The 20592-nt window shown below is 44.1% G+C and overlaps 1 protein-coding gene across 1 annotated transcript in view; it reads right to left on the bottom strand.

Annotated features, from left to right (window-relative positions):
- Window positions 1–20592, bottom strand: part of LOC137535477 (zinc finger protein 271-like) — a 408695-nt gene that overhangs the window by 304661 nt on the left and 83442 nt on the right. The window lies entirely within an intron of this gene.

The raw sequence follows: 20592 nt of genomic DNA, 5'->3' as shown, positions 1-20592 counted from the left end.
TGTTTTTTTATTCTTAATTTCTTTATCAACTTCTTTTAAGTAATATTGGAGATCTGCAGATAGCTTTTTATAGCCCTCTAACCCCTATATGGTTCTAATTTATTTCTTGTTTCCTCTATCTTTTTGTTAATATCAACTAGCCTTTTATAATACTTTGATAAGTTCCCTTCCGCAAGTGTTCAAAAATTCCATCCACTCCTCATCAGAAATACAAGTTCTTTCCTGTTCATTAGGGACAATGTCCCATCTTAAGTGTCAAGGTATTACGCCTTCTTTCCCTTGTCTCTCCAGGGACACTACGTCCCACCATAATGCTAGTTTCTTTTCGCATGCAAAACGTAAATGCTGAAACTGTAATTCAAGACTGTTTTCCAATTTTTCTTCTAAGGGCCCGTTTCCACTTCGGCGATTTCGCCGGTGATTCTGCAGAGTTTCCCCGCACATGATTCGCACGGGGAAACTCTGCCATAGGGGATGACGGGGCCACGGCGGAATGGCTTGCAGGAACGATTCCCCCCGCAGAATTCGCCGCAGAGGCCGCGAATCCCATAGCCGCGCATGGCACGGCTCATGGGATTCGCCTGCGATCCCGCCCACCCGCTCAGTGCCGGCATGCGTCTACGAGACGCACACTGCACTAGTGGAAACGAGCCCTAACTGTTATACAAAAACTTGTTCAAGGTCAATTTCCCGGTTATCCAAAAATTCAAATACATCCATTTTTTTTTTTTGCGGGGGTACTGCCTCCAGTGGTAGGATATGAAGATAGTCTATGTGGTGAAAACTGTGGCGCCCCACTTCAGCGTGAAGAATGAAATTGCAGCTGTGTTTAGGATAAATCCTGATATCCAAGTAGGCAATATATAGTAGTGTTTCACAGCGCAGGTATATTCTTCTTCTGATGTAAGTCTTTTCCACTCCACCACCTGTGTGCACTCAGAGTGCAAACAAAGCAGACAGGGATGCTCTCAGAGGAAAATATAGAGTTTGTTTATTTTTGGATAAAAAGGGCAGTACAGGTAATACAGGGTACACACTTACTTTCAGAGGGCCCTCCCCAGGCATGTAGCGCTTCCCACTTTCAGTGGTACTAGAGACCCTCAGTATTCAGCCCTGCTCCGTGCTGCCTGTTCTTGTCCCGACTAGTTTCGTCTGCTGCCACCATCAGGGGATAAACAAAAGCGGACGGGCATACACAGTATACAGTGGCTTGCAAAAGTATTCGGCCCCCTTGAAGTTTTCCACATTTTGTCACATTATTGCCACAAACATGAATCAATTTTATTGGAATTCCACGTGAAAGACCAATACAAAGTGGTGTACATGTGAGAAGTGGAACGAAAATCATACATGATTCCAAATATTTTTTAAAAATAAATAACTGCAAAGTGGGGTGTACGTAATTATTCAGCCCCTTTTGTTCTGAGTGCAGTCAGTTGCCCATAGACATTGCCTGATGAGTGCTAATGACTAAATAGAGTGCACCTGTGTGTAATCTAATGTCAGTACAAATACAGCTGCTCTGTGACGGCCTCAGAGATTGTCTAAGAGAATATTGGGAGCAACAACACCATGAAGTCCAAAGAACACACCAGACAGGTCAGGGATAAAGTTAATGAAAAATTTAAAGCAGGCTTACGCTACAAAAAAGATTACCAAAGCCTTGAACATCCCACGGAGCACTGTTCAAGCAATCATTCCGAAATGGAAGGAGAATGGCAAAACTGTAAACCTACCAAGACAAGGCCGTCCACCTAAACTCACAGGCCGAACAAGGAGAGCGCTGATTAGAAATGCAGTCAAGAGGCCCATGGTGACTCTAGACGAGCTGTAGAGATCTACAACTCAGGTGGGGGAATCTGTCCATAGGACAACTATTAGTCATGCACTGTACAAAATTGGCCTTTATGGAAGAGTGGCAAGAAGAAAGCCATTGTTAACAGAAAAGCATAAGAAGTCCGTTTGCAGTTTGCCACAAGCCATGTGGGGGACACAGCAACCATGTGGAAGAAGGTGCTCTGGTCAGATGAGACCAAAATGGAACTTTTTGGCCAAAATGCAAAACGCTATGTGTGGCGGAAAGCTAACACTGCACATCACTCTGAACACACCATCCCCACTGTCAAATATGGTGGTGGCAGCATCATGCTCGGGGGGTGCATCTCTTCAGCAGGGACAGGGAAGCTGGTCAGAGTTGATGGGAAGATGGATGGAGCCAAATACAGGGCAAACTTGGAAGAAAACCTCTTGGAGACTGCAATACATTTGAGACTGGGGTGGAGGTTCACCTTCCAGCAGGACAACGACCCTAAACATAAACCCAGGGCAACAATGGAATGGTTTAAAACAAAACATATCTATGTGTTAGATTGGACCAGTCAAAGTCCAGATCTAAATCCAATCGAGAATCTGTGGCAAGATCTGAAAACTGCTGTTCACAAACGCTGTCCATCTAATCTGACTGAGCTGGAGCTGTTTTGCAAAGAAGACTGGGCAAGGATTTCAGTCTCTAGATGTACAAAGCTGGTAGAAACATACGCTAAAAGACTGGCAGCTGTAATTGCAGCAAAAGATGGTTCTACAAAGTACTGACTCAGGGGGCTGAATAATTACGCACACCCCACTTTGCAGTCATTGATTTGTAAAAAATGTTTGGAATGATGTTTGATTTTCGTTCCACTTCTCACATGTACACCACTTTGTATTGGTCTTTCACTTGGAATTCCAATAAAATTGATGCATGTTTGTGCCAGTAATGTGACAAAATGTGGAAAACTTCAAGGGGGCCGAATACTTTTGCAAGCCACTATATATATAAAATCTTAAAATCCTAATTACCTGTTTGAAAATGCCCCCACAGTTCGCTCTAACGGTTGCCGATCTGAGCGGCGTGGGACTTCCGGAGACGTCATCGCACTTCCGGTATGATCAGCGCTATGCATACCAGCAAAGCGGACTTCCGCGTTCCATCACATAGGAAGCACCATGCGACAAAATTGTCGCATTAGTATGCAAAAATATAAATCAATGCGGAGAACCAGGCAAACATTGGTACATTTAATTGAAGAATGCGACAAAAATCCCGCAAAAAAAAAATATTTTTGCAAAAAAATATAATATAACAGTGAAATGGGGGCAGTCTCTTGCAGGGTATAAACAAGTAAAATAGTACAACCTACATAAACATTCCATACCAAACAAGTTATAAATCAACAAATACATAACTAATATTTTGCATAAAAATCTCTAAAATCAATTTCTAAGCCAGTCTCTCACAGTTTCAGAAGTATATAACGCGATTGCACTTTTTCAATTCAGCTCTTATAGTACTGTTCATATTCAAAGTTCACACATAGTCAATTCCTTATCCAACAGTGACCTCCAGTGGTCTAAAAACGTAATTACATCTTGCTGTAAGATCCAAAGATATCATTCAGTCCATCTACCAAGGTCCAATAGATGTTATATTACTGCACTCCTTCATATTGACATCTTGTGGCCATTCCCAAAATACAGAGGATGCGCAACTGACAAGCTACAGAGGATGCGCAACTGACAAGCTACAGAGGATGCGCAACTGACAAGCTACAGAGGATGTGCAACTGACAAGCTACAGAGGATGTGCAACTGACAAGCTACAGAGGATGTGCAACTGACAAGCTACAGAGGATGCGCAACTGACAAGCTACAGAGGATGTGCAACTGACAAGCTACAGAGGATGCGCAACTTACAAGCTATGGATGATGCGCAACTTACAAGCTATGGATGATGCGCAACTTACAAGCTATGGATGATGCGCAACTGACAAGCTATGGATGATACGCAACTGACAAGCTACAGAGGATATGCAACTGACACGCTACAGAGGATGCGCAACTGAAAAGCTACAGAGGATGTGCAACTGAAAAGCTACAGAGGATGCGTAACTGACAAGCTATGGATGATGCGCAACTGACAAGCTACAGAGGATATTCAACTGACAAGCTACAGAGGATGTGCAACTGAAAAGCTACAGAGGATGCGCAACTGACAAGCTACAGAGGATGCGCAACTGTCAAGCTATGGATGATGCGCAACTGACAAGCTATGGATGATGCGCAACTGACAAGCTACAGAGGATATGCAACAAGTTATAAATCAACAAATGCATAATTAATATTTTGCATAAAAATGTCTAAAATCAATTTCTAAGCCAGTCTCTCACAGTCTCAGAAGTATATAACGCTATTGCACTTGTTCAATTCAGCTCTTATAGTACTGTTCATATTCAAAGTTCACACATAGTCAATTCCTTATCCAACAACTAACTAACAGTGAAATGGGGGCAGTCTCTTGCAGGGTATAAACAAGTAAAATATAGTACAACCTACATAAAAATTCCATACCAAACAAGTTATAAATCAACAAATACATAATTAATATTTTGCATACAAATCTCTAAAATCAATTTCTAAGCCAGTCTCTCACAGTCTCATAAGTATATAACGCTATTGCACTTTTTCAATTCAGCTCTTATAGTACTGTTCATATTCAAAGTTCACACCTAGTCAATTCCTTATTCAACAGTGACCTCCAGTGGTCTAAAAACGTAATTACATCTTGCTGTAAGATCCAAAGATATCATTCAGTCCATCTACCAAGGTCCAATAGATGTTATATTACTGCACTCCTCCATATTGCCATCTTGTGGCCATTCCCAGAATTGCCCTCACATACACTCAATAGTATATTTAAAGCTGGATACTATATAATTACAATACAATAGAAAAACAGATCAATAAAAAGCAGCTTAATAAAAATGTCCAATGATAGTATAAAGTCATTTCTCAATACTACCTTGTCTTCTCTCCTAATTCTATGAGTTTGCTAGAAAACTATTTAAATCGAAGTCAATATTCAGGCCGTTCGGATGCGAGCAATTCAATTTGATAATTAATTGCATTTCTATCTTAGCTAAATCCCTATTCATATTATTCCCCCTCCACTTCTTCTCCACCTGGTCTATTACTGCTTACTTCCCCAATGTAGGGTCACAATGAGGTTTTTCTTTAAAATGTGCTGATACTGAGTGATCAAGGAAGCCTGTTTTAATGTTATTGGTGTGTTCATAGCTTCTCTCCCTGAATGCCGGCGTAGTAAGGCCCACATACTGGAAACCACACGGGCACTCAAGGAGATACACCACCATACTGGATTCACAGTTATAAAACTTTCTGATTGGAAATTCCTCAAGACTGCTGTTATTTTTAAAGGCAACAGTCCTTCTTGGTACATTTCTAAAGCACTTACAGGCATAGCAGTTCCCACACTTATAAAACCCTTTAAAGAGGATTTCCAACCAAGAATTTAACTTTATCCCAATCAGTCGCTGATACCCACTTTTACATGAGAAATATAATGCTTTTCACAAACAGACCATCAGGGGGCGCTGTATGACTGATATTGTGGTAAAACCCCTCCCACAAGAAGCTCTGAGGATCGCGGTGCTCCTGGCAAACTGCCACAATGTAACAATGTTCACAGACAGGAATTAGCTGTTTACAGCTGTCTCTAACAGCCAAAACAGCTAGCAGCAGCTACATAACCTGCCCACAGTAACAATGTCACCATGTAATAAATGTCAGAATGTAAATCGGGCAGAGGAAAAATTTTACAATGAGCAAACACTGACTAAATCATTTATACATAATTATTGTAAAAATGAAGCACTTTTTTTATTACATTATTTTCACTGGACTTTGACTTTGACTTTAAAGTCAGCCAATCTTCCGCTCTGTTTATTAGGAGCATCTTGTACACTACTAGTGAGGGCGTCTTTTAAGTTTGGCGCTCTTCGATAGATAACGGTTGGTTTTTGCGGAATAATATTTATTAGATCTGGATCCGTTAATAAAACGTGCCAATGCCTTTTGAGTATTTTCTCTATTTCCTTGTGTTGAGTATTGTAGTCTGTGATAAAAGAGATTTCTGGTTGTTCTCCCAGTTGTTTTTTAGTATGATATATGACCTCTTCCCTGTCTCTTTTTATCATTTCAGTAATGACTGATTGTAACTCCTCTTCCTTATACCCCTTTTGAAGGAATCTTTCAGTTAGTATTTTGGCCTCAGATATAAAGTCTTTCGCTTCTGTGCAGTTCCTGAATATTCGCTCTTTGGGACAGATCTAAGCCAGTTTTTGTGGTGGCAGCTATCAGTGGGAATATAACTGTTTTTATCTGTGCGTTTGAAGAAGGTTTGTGTTTTCAACTAACCATTTTCTTCCGTTATCTTCAAATCTAAATAGTCCACCTCTTTTTTACTGTAATTGCAAGTGAATTTGAGGTTTTCATGAATGTACACTATGAACCCACTTAATGCTTCCTCACTTTCCTCCCATAGGAATACCACATCATCAATGTATCTTTTCCATAATAGGAGGGAAGGAAATGTATTAATGTCAATGTACTCTCTCTCCCAATGCGCCACATATAGGTTCGCGAGACTGGGTGCATACTTAGCCCCCATTGCGACACCTACCTGTTGTAAATAGTATTCATGATTGTACCAGAAATAGTTGTGACTCATAGCGAATCTGAGGCATCCTTCCAAAAATTGTAATTGTTCTATACTGTCGTTTTTAGAGGTGTGGAGATAGTGTACAGCCGCTTTAATGCCCTCATCTTGATTGATGACAGTGTAAAGGGATGTGACATCCGCAGTTACAACATAGGTGTTATCTGTTACTTTTATTTTGTCTAGGATTTTAATCAGCTCTCTTGAGTCTTTTAAATAGGAGGGAGTGATGGTCACTAATGGCTGGAGAAAAAAATCCAGAAACTCACCTAGTCTTGCGGTGATGGAACTTATTCCACATACTATTGGTCGCCCCGGTGGCTTTACCTTGTCCTCATGGATTTTGGGGAGGGCATAAATTACTGGAGTATGAAAGAAGGAGGGAATTAAATATCCCGCTTCCTTCTGTAAAAGAATTCCATTTTCCTTCCCGCGATTAATAAGTAGTTTCAGTTCCTCCATAAAGGTTGGTCCAGGATCTCTCCTGATTTTTCTATCCGTTCTTTTAAAATATCCGTCATCATTTCCTCATATGGTTCTTTTGATAAGACCACAATTCCACCGCCTTTATCCGCCGGTTTCACTACTATCTCCTTCTTTTCGCTTAAGTCCTCTATGGTTTCTCTCAAATGTTGTTGATATTTGACTTTCTTTGGTTTCAATTTCATAATGTCTCTACTAATAACATTTCCAAAAGTCTCAATTTCGTGGTTACCACTGTGTGGGGGATTGAAGGTGGAGTTATTTTTTTAATCCACTAATTAAGTATGGCCTATTTAAACTGGTATCAACTGTATTGTCTGTTGGGGCGGTGTTGCTGGAAAAGTATTTTTTCAAATGTAGTTTCCTAACAAATTTTTTGGCGTCAATATAGGTACGTGTCTTATTGATTGCTTTTTGTGGTGCGAACTTCATACCTCTGTCAAGAAGATCTAGTTCTTTCTCGTTAAGGGGAATGTTACTTAAAGAGACACTGAAGCGGAAAAAAAAAATATGATATAGTGAATTGGTTGTGTACTATGAATACTTACTAGAAGATTAGCAGCAAAGAAAATATTCTCATACTTTTATTTTCAGGTATATAGTGTTTTTTCTAACATTGCATCATTCTAGAATATGTGCAGATTACACAACACTCAGCATTCAAAATGAGTCTTTCAGAGCAGTCTGTGAAGTAATGACCTCTCCTCTAGCAGAGGAAAAGTAAATAGTCCAGGAACAGTTGAGATAATAAAAGTCAGATAACAGCCCTCTCCACGACTAACTTAGTCGGAGAGCTTAATGGCTTGTTTGCATAGAGATAACAACTGGAGTTTCTCAACTCTTCCTGTACTGGAAACAATTACACTGGTGTATTTGATCGTAATGTTTTATTTCTTAGCTGTACTACACATACCAATCATAATATCATTATTTTTTTTTTGCTTCAGTGTCTCTTTAAGTTAAAGTTTCCTTCTCCTCCCTTTCCCATTTGTCTCTGCTTTTTTTGTTTCCTCGACTGTTTCCTCCTTCCTGCTCTGCAACCTCGTCTTCTGTGGCTTTCCTTTTTGATTTGGGTTCTCCTCCTATTCCTAAAAAATGCTGTATCTGTGGACTACTGGGGGTGTTTGGGGGTTCTTTATTTAGGTCTAGGAGCGTATCTGTTAAGGCAGAGAATTGGTTATAAATGGGAGTATAATATGAGGGGCGGGGTTTCCATCCTTTTTTGAAAAACTTTTTGGGATAATTGTAGTTGGGAGGGTATGGTTCTTTGGGGGCAAATTTAGGATGTTGTTTGGGATAGTAGTTATAGCGTCTTTGGTATGGATATGGAGAGTAGGGAGGTCTGTTTGGAGGGGGATGGTATGGCGGTTGGGGTTCGTATCTGGGTTTAAAAGGTCTCGTTGGTCTTCTAGGGAATTGCTTGGGTGGCTGAGGGTTTCTGTTAGTTGGTCTGGGAGTATTTCTATTGTTGTTTATAGGGGTGTTGATCTTTGGTTTCCCAGGTATCCTTTTATGTGCTTCTTCCGGTTTTTTTTGGGTGTGTTTCTACATCATCTTTTATAGGTTCCTCTTTGTTCCCTTTGGTATTATTCTGCCACTTGTATGCTGTTTTTTGTTTGTAATCCATGTGGTCTCTGGCATACTTTTTTTGTTTTTTATTTTTAATTTCTTTATCAACTTCTTTTAAGTAATATTGGAGATCTGCAGATAGCTTTTTATAGCCCTCTAACCCCTATATGGTTCTAATTTATTTCTTGTTTCCTCTATCTTTTTGTTAATATCAACTAGCCTTTTATAATACTTTGATAAGTTCCCTTCCGCAAGTGTTCAAAAATTCCATCCAATCCTCATCAGAAATACAAGTTCTTTCCTGTTCATTAGGGACAATGTCCCATCTTAAGTGTCAAGGTATTACGCCTTCTTTCCCTTGTCTCTCCAGGGACACTACGTCCCACCATAATGCTAGTTTCTTTTCGCATGCAAAACGTAAATGCTGAAACTGTAATTCAAGACTGTTTTCCAATTTTTCTTCTAAGGGCCCGTTTCCACTTCGGCGATTTCGCCGGCGATTCTGCAGAGTTTCCCCGCACATGATTCGCACGGGGAAACTCTGCCATAGGGGATGACGGGGCCACGGCGGAATGGCTTGCAGGAACGATTCCCCCCGCAGAATTCGCCGCAGAGGCCGCGAATCCCATAGCCGCGCATGGCACGGCTCATGGGATTCGCCTGCGATCCCGCCCACCCGCTCAGTGCCGGCATGCGTCTACGAGACGCACACTGCACTAGTGGAAACGAGCCCTAACTGTTATACAAAAACTTGTTCAAGGTCAATTTCCCGGTTATCCAAAAATTCAAATACATCCATTTTTTTTTTGCGGGGGTACTGCCTCCAGTGGTAGGATATGAAGATAGTCTATGTGGTGAATACTGTGGCGCCCCACTTCAGCGTGAAGAATAAAATTGCAGCTGTGTTTAGGATAAATCCCGATAGCCAAGTAGGCAATATATAGTAGTGTTTCACAGCGCAGGTATATTCTTCTTCTGATGTACGTCTTTTCCACTCCACCACCTGTGTGCACTCAGAGTGCAAACAAAGCAGACAGGGATGCTCTCAGAGGAAAATATAGAGTTTGTTTATTTTTGGATAAAAAGGGCAGTACAGGTAATACAGGGAACACACTTACTTTCAGAGGGCCCTCCCCAGGCATGTAGCGCTTCCCACTTTCAGTGGTACTAGAGACCCTCAGTATTCAGCCCTGCTCCGTGCTGCCTGTTCTTGTCCCGACTAGTTTCGTCTGCTGCCACCATCAGGGGATAAACAAAAGCGGACGGGCATACACAGTATACAGTGGTTTGCAAAAGTATTCCGCCCCCTTGAAGTTTTCCACATTTTGTCACATTATTGCCACAAACATGAATCAATTTTATTGGAATTCCACGTGAAAGATTAATACAAAGTGGTGTACACGTGAGAAGTGGAACGAAAATCATACATGGTTCCAAACATTTTTTAAAAATAAATAACTGCAAAGTGGGGTGTACGTAATTATTCAGCCCCTTTTGTTCTAAGTGCAGTCAGTTGCCCATAGACATTGCCTGATGAGTGCTAATGACTAAATAGAGTGCACCTGTGTGTAATCTAATGTCAGTACAAATACAGCTGCTCTGTGACGGCCTCAGAGGTTGTCTAAGAGAATATAGGGAGCAACAACACCGTGAAGTCCAAAGAACACACAAGACAGGTCAGGGATCAAGTTATTGAAAAATTTAAAGCAGGCTTAGGCTACAAAAAGATTTCCAAAGCCTTGAACATCCCACGGAGCACTGTTCAAGCGATCATTCAGAAATGGAAGGAGTATGGCACAACTGTAAACCTACCAAGACAAGGCCGTCCACCTAAACTCACAGGCCCAACAAGGAGAGCGTGATTAGAAATGCAGTTAAGAGGCCCATGGTGACTCTAGATGAGCTGCAGAGATCTACAACTCAGGTGGGGGAATCTGTCCATAGGACAACTATTAGTTGTGCACTGTACAAAATTGGCCTTTATGGAAGAGTGGCAAGAAGAAAGCCATTGTTAACAGAAAAGCATAAGAAGTCCGTTTGCAGTTTGCCACAAGCCATGTGGGGGACACAGCAAACATGTGGAAGAAGGTGCTCTGGTCAGATGAGACCAAAATGGAACTTTTTGGCCAAAATGCAAAACGCTATGTGTGGCGGAAAGCTAACACTGCACATCACTCTGAACACACCATCCCCACTGTCAAATATGGTGGTGGCAGCATCATGCTCTGGGGGTGCTTCTCTTCAGCAGGGACAGGGAAGCTGGTCAGAGTTGATGGGAAGATGGATGGAGCTAAATACAGGGCAAACTTGGAAGAAAACCTCTTGGAGTCTGCAAAACATTTGAGACTGGGGCGGAAGTTCATCTTCCAGCAGGACAACGACCTTAAACATAAAGCCAGGGCAACAATGGAATGGTTTAGAACAAAAAATATCCATGTATTAGAGTGGTCCAGTCAAAGTCCAGATCTAAATCCAATTGAGAATCTGTGGCAAGATCTAAAAACTGCTGTTCACAAACGCTGTCCATCTAATCTGACTGAGCTGGAGCTGTTTTGCAAAGAAGAATGGGCAAGGATTTCGGTCTCTAGATGTGCAAAGCTGGTAGAGACATACCCTAAAAGACTGGCAGCTGTAATTGCAGCAAAAGGTGGTTCTACAAAGTATTGACTCAGGGGGCTGAATAATTACGCACACCCCACTTTGCAGTCATTGATTTGTAAAAAATGTTTGGAATCATGTATGATTTTCGATCCACTTCTCACGTGTACACCACTTTGTATTGGTCTTTCACGTGGAATTCCAATAAAATTGATGTATGTTTGTGGCAGTAATGTGACAAAATGTGGAAAACTTCAAAGGGGCCGAATACTTTTGAAAGCCACTATATATATAAAATCTTAAAATCCTAATTACCTGCTTGAAAATGCCCCCCACAGTTCGCTCTAACGGTCGCCGATCTGAGCGCCGTGGGACTTCCGGTGACGTCATCGCACTTCCAGTATGATCAGCGCTATGCATACCAGCAAAGCGGACTCCCGCGTTCCATCACATAAGAAGCACCATGCGACAAAACTGTCGCATTAGTATGCAAAAATATATATCAATGCGGCGAACCAGGCGAACATTGGTACATTTAATTGAAGAAAGCAACAAAAATCCCGCAAAAAAAATACAATATAACAGTGAAATGGGGGCAGTCTCTTGCAGGGTATAAACAAGTAAAATATAGTACAACCTACATAAAAATTCCATACCAAACAAGTTATAAATCAACAAATACATAATTAATATTTTGCATACAAATCTCTAAAATCAATTTCTAAGCCAGTCTCTCACAGTCTCATAAGTATATAACGCTATTGCACTTGTTCAATTCAGCTCTTATAGTACTGTTCATATTCAAAGTTCACACATAGTCAATTCCTTATCCAACAGTGACCTCCAGTGGTCCAAAAACATAATTACATTTTGCTGTAAGATCCAACGAGATCATTCAGTCCATCTACCAAGGTCCAATAGATGTTATATTACTGCACTCCTCCATATTGCCATCTTGTGGCCATTCCCAAAATACAGAGGATGCGCAACTGACAAGCTATGGAGGATGCGCAACTGACAAGCTACAGAGGATGTGCAACTGACAAGCTACAGAGGATGCGCAACTGACAAGCTACACAGGATGCGCAACTGACAAGCTACACAGGATGCGCAACTGACAAGCTATGGATGATGCCCAACTTACAAGCTACAGAGGAAATGCAACTGACAAGCTACAGAGGATGTGCAACTGACAAGCTACAGAGGATGTGCAACTGACAAGCTACAGAGGATGTGCAACTGACAAGCTACAGAGGATGCGCAACTGACAAGCTACAGAGGATGCGCAACTGACAACCTACAGAGGTTGTACAACTGACAAGCTACAGAGGATGCGCAACTGACAAGCTATGGAGGATGCGCAACTGAGACAAGAGGAATGCTCATGTTGAGCTCTGTAAGCAAGAAAAGCACACAGCGCTCTGTTATGCCGGGGACACTCGGGGTGCAGGGACACAGAGGATCTGTCTGCCTTACATTCTGTTCTGGTGGGTGGCAGCATGGTGGCAAGCCTTTATCTAATGGGCATTACTGTAATCAGCTGCACACAATACGGGACACAGGGCACATAGCGGGGGACACTCGGGGTGCAGGGACACAGAGGATCTGTCTGTCTTACATCCTGTTCTGGTGGGTGGCAGCATGGTGGTAAGCCTTTATCTAATGGGCATTACTGTAATCAGCTGCACACAATATGGGACACAGGGCACATAGCGGGGGACACACAGCACTCTGCTTATGCCGGGGACACTCGGGGTGCAGGGACACAGAGGATCTGTCTGCCTTACATTCTCTTCTGGTGGGTGACAGCATGGTGGTAAGCCTTTATCTAATGGGCATTACTGTAATCAGCTGCATACAATACAGGACACAGTGCACATAGCGTGGGACACACAGCGCTCTGCTTATGCCGGGGACACTCGGGGTGCAGGGACACAGAGGATCTGTCTGCCTTACATTCTGTTCTGGTGGGTGGCAGCATGGTGGTAAGCCTTTATCTAATGGGCATTACTGTAATCAGCTGCACACAATACGGGACACAGGGCACATAGCGGGGGACACACAGCACTCTGCTTATGCCGGGGACACTCGGGGTGCAGGGACACAGAGGAGCTCTCTGCCTTACATGCTGTTCTGGTGGGAAGCAGCATGGTGGTAAGCCTTTATCTAATGGGCATTACTGTAATCAGCTGCACACAATACAGGACACAGGGCACATAGCAGGGGACACACAGCGCTCTGCTTATGCCGGGGACACTCGGGGTGCAGGGACACAGAGGATCTGTCTGCCTTACATTCTGTTCTGGTGGGTGGCAGCACGGTGGTAAGCCTTTATCTAATGGGCATTACTGTAATCAGCTGCACACAATACAGGACACAGTGCACATAGCGAGGGACACACAGCGCTCTGCTTATGCCGGGGACACTCGGGGTGCAGGGACACAGAGGATCTGTCTGCCTTACATTCTGTTCTGGTGGGCGGCAGCATGGTGGTAAGCCTTTATCTAATGGCATTACCGTAATCAGCTGCACACAATACAGGACACAGGGCACATAGCAGGGGACACACAGTGCTCTGCTTATGCCGGGGACACTTGGGGTGCAGGGACACAGAGGCTCTGTCTGCCTTACATGCTGTTCTGGTGGGTGGCAGCATGGTGGTAAGCCTTTATCTAATGGGCATTACTGTAATCAGCTGCACACAATACAGGACACAGTGCACATAGCGGGGGACACACAGCGCTCTGCTTATGCCGGGGACACTCGGGGTGCAGGGACACAGAGGATCTGTCTGCCTTATATCCTGTTCTGGTGGGCAGCAGCATGGTGGTAAGCCTTTATCTAATGGGCATTACCGTAATCAGCTGCACACAATACAGGACACAGTGCACATAGCGGGGGACACACAGCGATCTGCTTATGCCGGGGACACTCGGGGTGCAGGGACACAGAGGATCTGTCTGCCTTATATCCTGTTCTGGTGGGCAGCAGCATGGTGGTAAGCCTTTATCTAATGGGCATTACCGTAATCAGCTGCACACAATACAGGACACAGGGCACATAGCGGGGGACACACAGCGCTCTGCTTATGCTGGGGACACTGGGGGTGCAGGGACACAGAGGATCTGTCTGCCTTACACTCTGTTCTGGTGGGCGGCAGCATGGTGGTAAGCCTTTATCTAATGGGCATTACTGTAATCAGCTGCACACAATACAGGACACAGGGCACATAGCGGGGGACACACAGCGCTCTGCTTATGCTGGAGACACTCGGGGTGCAGGGACACAGAGGATCTGTCTGCCTTACATTCTGTTCTGGTGGGCGGCAGCATGGTGGTAAGCCTTTATCTAATGGGCATTACCGTAATCAGCTGCACACAATACAGGACACAGTGCACATAGCAGGGGACACACAGTGCTCTGCTTATGCCGGGGACACTCGGGGTGCAGGGACACAGAGGATCTGTCTGCCTTACATTCTGTTCTGGTGGGCGGCAGCATGGTGGTAAGCCTTTATCTAATGGGCATTACCGTAATCAGCTGCACACAATACGGGACACAGTGCACATAGCGGGGGACACGCAGCCATTACTGCTCAGCCTAACTACATATATTGCAGTGGCTGACTCAGGGGCGGCACAATCACGTCAGAATCTGGTACAGCACATTATGCACGGGGGAGGGGGACACACAGAGGTCTGCCATTGCCATCAATATATGTCATGGCTAACAACACAAGATGGGCCAACATCACTCCGCACATGGGGGGTACACAGAGGTCTGCCATGCATACTGCTCCGCTCTGGATGGGGAGGGGGATCTTTCCTCGCACAGCCACAACTATACATGCATTTCTGTGCATTGTCTGCTGAGCTGAAGCAAGTGAATTGAAGTGGCACACATACTGCTTAATGTATAGATTTGGTTAATTTCTTTAGATGCACTATAGAAAGCGGTCTAACCAACTGCATGCCGGCCTGGTACAACAGCTGCACCAAGGCTGCCAGAGAAGCCCTGCAGCGAGCTGTAATAACAGCAGGAGTCATTATCGGCACTGAATTACCATCACTGGAACTCTTGTGCATTAAAACCCCCATTATTCGGCACCAACGGGGATTGGCAAATGCTGAATAAGTGTAGTTTCTGGTTGCTTGCGAGTCAATGTCAAAAACAGGCCTAGCTAAAAACAAAAAACAGTACTATACCCCTCGCTGTATGAGAAGGGCCAAAAACATTATCAAGGACAACGCTCAACCCAGGAATGCCTTGTATGAGCTCCTTCCATCAGGTAGACGTTTGGATCAATCTGCATACACACAAACAGACTGAAAATCAGCTTTTTCCCATCTGCCATCAACTTGTTAACCATCCTGGCGTTCTATTAAGATCGCCAGGGTGGCTGCGGTTGGGGTTTTTTTTTATAAAAAAAAATCTATTTCACTGAAAGTTGGCTGCATGAAAGCCCACTAGAGGGTGCTCCTGCCGCATATTTCTGATCGCCTCCGGAGATCAGAAGTAACAAGAAGGGCCGCGATGAGCGGCCCTCCTTGTTTTGCTTTTCTCGTCGCCATGGCGACGAGCGGAGTGACGTCATGGACGTCAGCCGACGTCCTGACGTCAGCCGCCTCCAATCCAGCCCTTAGCGCTGGCCGGAACTGATTGGTCCGGCTGCGCAGGGCTCGGGGGCGGCTGGGGGGACCCTCTTTCATCGCTGCTCGCGGCGGAACGCCGCAGAGCGGCGGCGATCAGGTAGCACACGCGGCTGGCAAAGTGCTGGCTGCGTGAGCTGCTTTTTATTTGGCGAAAATCGGCCCAGCAGGGCCTGAGCGGCACCCTCCGGCGGTAATGGACGAGCTGAGCTCGTCCATAGCGCTCAGGAGGTTAAACTCTGAATCATCTCTGAAATAATTAACACTGTGTACAAATTGTTTAAATATTTGAAATATCTGGCATAGTTGTATAATTTCAAAATTTCTACCTTTGTTACTCTCACTATGTGGTTTATTGTTTAAGCTTAAGCGTGCTCCATTAACTTAATGGGCGCTTCTGTTTGATTGGCCCAATAGGCTTCCTGTCATGTGACAAATAGCCTACTGGGCCAATCAAAGTGCTGGGATGTCATCCTGTGAAGCCAGGGGCTCAGGGCGGGTTCAGTGGCGCCCGTTAAGCTAATGGAGCACGCGTAAGTTAGCAATACCGCAGCATAGAGTGCGCTGGAGATTTTTACCTCACTCTCCTGTCCTACCTCCTGTTTTACCTCACCTCCCTGGCAGTATAGACGTGTATACACGTCTACAGAAAACATGCCGTGAGCAGTACAGATGGATCTATCCATCCAGCAGGTCAATCACCCCCCACTGCTGATCGCAGCGGTTTCCGCCGCTTCCCGGCCGTTCTGTGTCCCTCTGCCACCTTCTGAGTGTCCCCCAGCCGCAGCAATCCTCCATGCCCCCGGCAAAATGAAGACTTCCGTCTTCCAGTTCCCTAGTGATGCTCTGTGTGCGCCACCTACTGGCAGGCGCACATATGACATCACAAAATGAATGAATTCAAAAGTGTTTGTATTAGATCCAAAATGCAAACACCTGTATTTGAGTCTAATACCAACAAGTATAAATAGCTTGGCAGTTATTCCGCTCATTCTCTTTTCAGAGTCCCAGAATCCAGTGCTAGTTGTTTTCAGCTCAGCTCCTGTGATTTCTGTGCTTTGATTTGCTTATTTGCTGCTTTCTGCCTTAGATTTATTCAGAGTTGCGGTATAGTCGTTCTAACGACTGCTGTCATTTCTGGTTGTCTTTGCTCCCGGTTCTTTTGGTCGCTGACCTTTGGCTGACTGCTGTCATGGTCTCGAGTTCCAGAAGGCATCTCTCCGACTAAGCACTCCTGGACATCTTGGAGGATAGTGACAGTGATGTGGAGTCCGTGGTGGATTTGACTGACAGCGATATGCGAGGAGACCTGTCATCGGCATCCGAGACTACCAGTGAGAGCGACAGCGAAAGCAAGGCTAGTGAGGTACGTACCTGGTGCGAGATGGGCTGTCTGACTCAGGAACCGCCCCCTAGGTTCCCTTTTACTGGGTCACCTGGACAGAAGCGGGAGTGTGACCACAGCCCCCTGGCCTACATGGAACTTTTCTTGACTGAAGAGGTGATTGGCATGATTGTGCAGGAGACAAATCGCTCCTTTTAGAAGGTTCTCCAGGGCCAGGAAATGGGAAGCTGTCACCGGCAAGGATATCTGGCATTTCCTGGGCCTCATTATCCTCCAAGGAGTGGTGGGGAAGCCGCTCCAGAAGTGGTACTGGACCACAAATCGAATCCTGGCCACACCGTTCTTTGGGTCTGTGATGCCGGAGTATTGCTTCTCCCTCATCATGAAATTCTTGCACTTCAGCAACAATGAAGAGTTTGATGAGGCCACCCATACTGCACCCAAGCTAAAAAAGATTTGGGAGCTGCACCAGCTGATCATGTCCAATTTCTGGACCGCCTACACGCCAGAGCGTGACGTCACAGTCGACGAGTCTCTCATGGCCTATAAAGGTAGGCTCAGCTGGATTCAATTTATTGCATCTAAGAGGGAACGCTTTGGGGTCAAGAGTTTCATGTTGTGCGAGTCAATATCCGGATACATCTGGAACTCAGTCATCTATACAGGGAAAGGCACCAAGTTTGACCCCAAGTATAGTGCTTATGGCCTGTGTCAGGGCTGGAAGACAGGGCCAGATACAAGTTTGGGTAATGGAGCTCAAGACCCCAAGTATACGTTGGCTTTGGATACCCAAATTAGTAGGCCGAAGCCTATGACCCTTTAACCTTCAGTTGAAAGAAGTGACACAACACCTTAGGTTAGCTACATTCACTTCCTTGTTTTCTTGAAGCTTTATTCAGACTTTTATACAGTGAAAACAGCAAGGTAATGTAAAAATTATCCAATCATAGCAAAGCAAAAAAGAACCAATCACAGCAAAGTCGGTGGACCAATCACACCCTGGGGGTTTAACTTTCCCTGACCAATTATAGCAAGGGATGTATGTACTACTTCAGCCAATCATGGCAAAGGATGTATATGAGATGTATGTGGGGGAACTCAACCAATCTCAGTAAGGGGAGTAAGTTCCTGGATTTTATCAGTGAAAAACAAATTAGTTCAGGACAAGCTTTATTTGGATGACAATGTCCCAGAGACCCCCGTGTCCTCGGTCATCTATCTAAATTAAACATGCAAAGAAAAGAAATGGCTTAATTACACATTACAAAGCAAAGAGACAGAGAACTTTGACTCTTGTTTTTGCATAGAAAATCAATATCTTGCTCAAAGCAGGTCTGCAGAGAAATAGCTTTTATGAACAGTTTTGAGTTTCTAAGAGTACCTGTCATTCTAGTAGTTATTGGGCCTACAGGGGCTTATGTGCATCTATAGTAATATTAAAAACCTCACACCTGGCAACTTCATCGGTGCTCACCCTCATTGATCCATTGCTGGATAAGGGATACTGTTTGACGACAGACAATTTTTACACCTTACCAGAACTGTATGAGTACCTGTTGTTACATAAAACAGACGCTTATGGCACTGTGAGGGCTTGCCGCCGCCGCCAAATGCAACCCACATTTTCTAGCAAAAAATTGGTGGCACGTTATAAAGGACGTGTGCCTTCTAAGCACAGTACACAATGCTGCTACAGTTCTCACAACGACCAGAGGTGGAAAGGAGGTCCAGAAACCCCAGGTAGTGCTGGACTACAACCACACCATTGGGGGGAGGGTGGACCGAGCTGGCCAGGCATTGACATTCTATCCTGCGTTCCGTAAGCAGCAGAAAAAAATATTACAAAAAAAATTTAGACACCTTCTTGAACAGTGCCTGTGGAACTCTTTTGTTCTCTATAAAAAATGGTGTGACAGAACTATGCCACACCATGACTTCGTGTGGCAAATCTATGAGGCAATATTCCTGAAATACCCACCACCACAGGCAAGTAGAGTGGGGCGGAGGGCGTCCTACGTCGTCAACCCGGCACGACTCACTGGGCGCCATTTTACGGAGCTGCTGCCATCGACTGCAAAGAAGCAACATCCTTCTAGAAGGTGTGTGGTGGGCTCTTCAAAGACTGGTGGGGAGGGTATAAAAGTCGTAGACCCGGTACAATTGCCCGGACTGTGATGTGGCACTGTGTGTGGTGCCCTGCTTCAAAGAGTACCACACAAGAGAGGTGTTCTAAACACTGTACAATCCCTATTTTTGGAGTTTCTAAATTCTGATAGTATGGTTGCATATGGTCTACAGGGGACAGGTGTATGCAACCAAGCACACCGTTATATATAATTCTTGATATTAAAAAAAAAAAGTTCATGATTCTTCATATTGTCCCGATTTTTGTAGTCTCTAAATAGAAATGTATATATTTTCTTCACCTGTCCCACTTGGTTCTGTCTCAGTGGATAGGTGCATGCAATTAAGGATACGCTTTACAAATTTAGAACATCCCTTTTGGTTACAAATGTCCCTATTTTTGTAGTCCCTTAAGTTTAATAGTAAGGTGGCATAAGGTCTAAACTATTTCTTGTTTCTAGATATACAGAAGAACACATATTGTCTCTATCCTTGAGTCCCTATTTTTGATAGTAAGTGGTCTATAAACTCAGTGACTCGTGTCCCTATTTTTGATAATACAATGGCCCATGTTAGGAAAGAACTGCAGTTCCAATTTTTTAAGTGCAGTGGTGGGTGACCCAACCACTCCCTGTTTTCTAGACATTTTTAGTGGCCGGGCTATGGAATAATTAGTATAGTCTATTTGATTTTAGAACTTTTTATTTTCTCTTTTAGTCTTTTAATGATTTATGTAATAAATGTCACATCAGCTGATTAATGAAAGAACCCTGCGCAGCTGGCTGCACCAGTGTGATGTTTTGAATCAGCAGTGAGGAGTATGGGGCGTGCAGTGTAATCATTCCATTTCATATATGCTCCAAGGATTGTGGGTATTGTAGTCACAAACGTACTCTGACCAATAGAAGAGTCGCTGAAGGGAAATGTGCAGAGTAATCTGAAGCTGCAACCCCGATCAGGTGACTGTGCGGGTGGATATAATGCGTCTCTGGGCTCTGTCTGGCCAGCCCCTGATGAGTCATTGGACGAAACTAGTAGGGCGGTGCCAGGCAGAGTGAGGAGACGCCAGGACGAGCTCAGGAGGATTTTATATGCGCATGAGAAATTTTTACATATCCACTACTTTTAACAGTTTTGAATAAAAATGGGTTTACACTATGTCAAGCCTGTTTTGTGTCATAGGCAAAGTGTGATATGAAGCAAGTTAATGCCATACTCACCAAAAAGCGCAGTTTGCTGACCTGCTTCTGGTTAGCAAGACAATTTATTTT

Source organism: Hyperolius riggenbachi, chromosome 10 (assembly GCF_040937935.1).
Source record: "Hyperolius riggenbachi isolate aHypRig1 chromosome 10, aHypRig1.pri, whole genome shotgun sequence".
NCBI classification, from domain to species: Eukaryota; Metazoa; Chordata; class Amphibia; order Anura; family Hyperoliidae; genus Hyperolius; species Hyperolius riggenbachi.
Note: the sequence above shows the minus strand (reverse complement) of the source record. Positions and strands in the feature narration are given on the sequence as shown.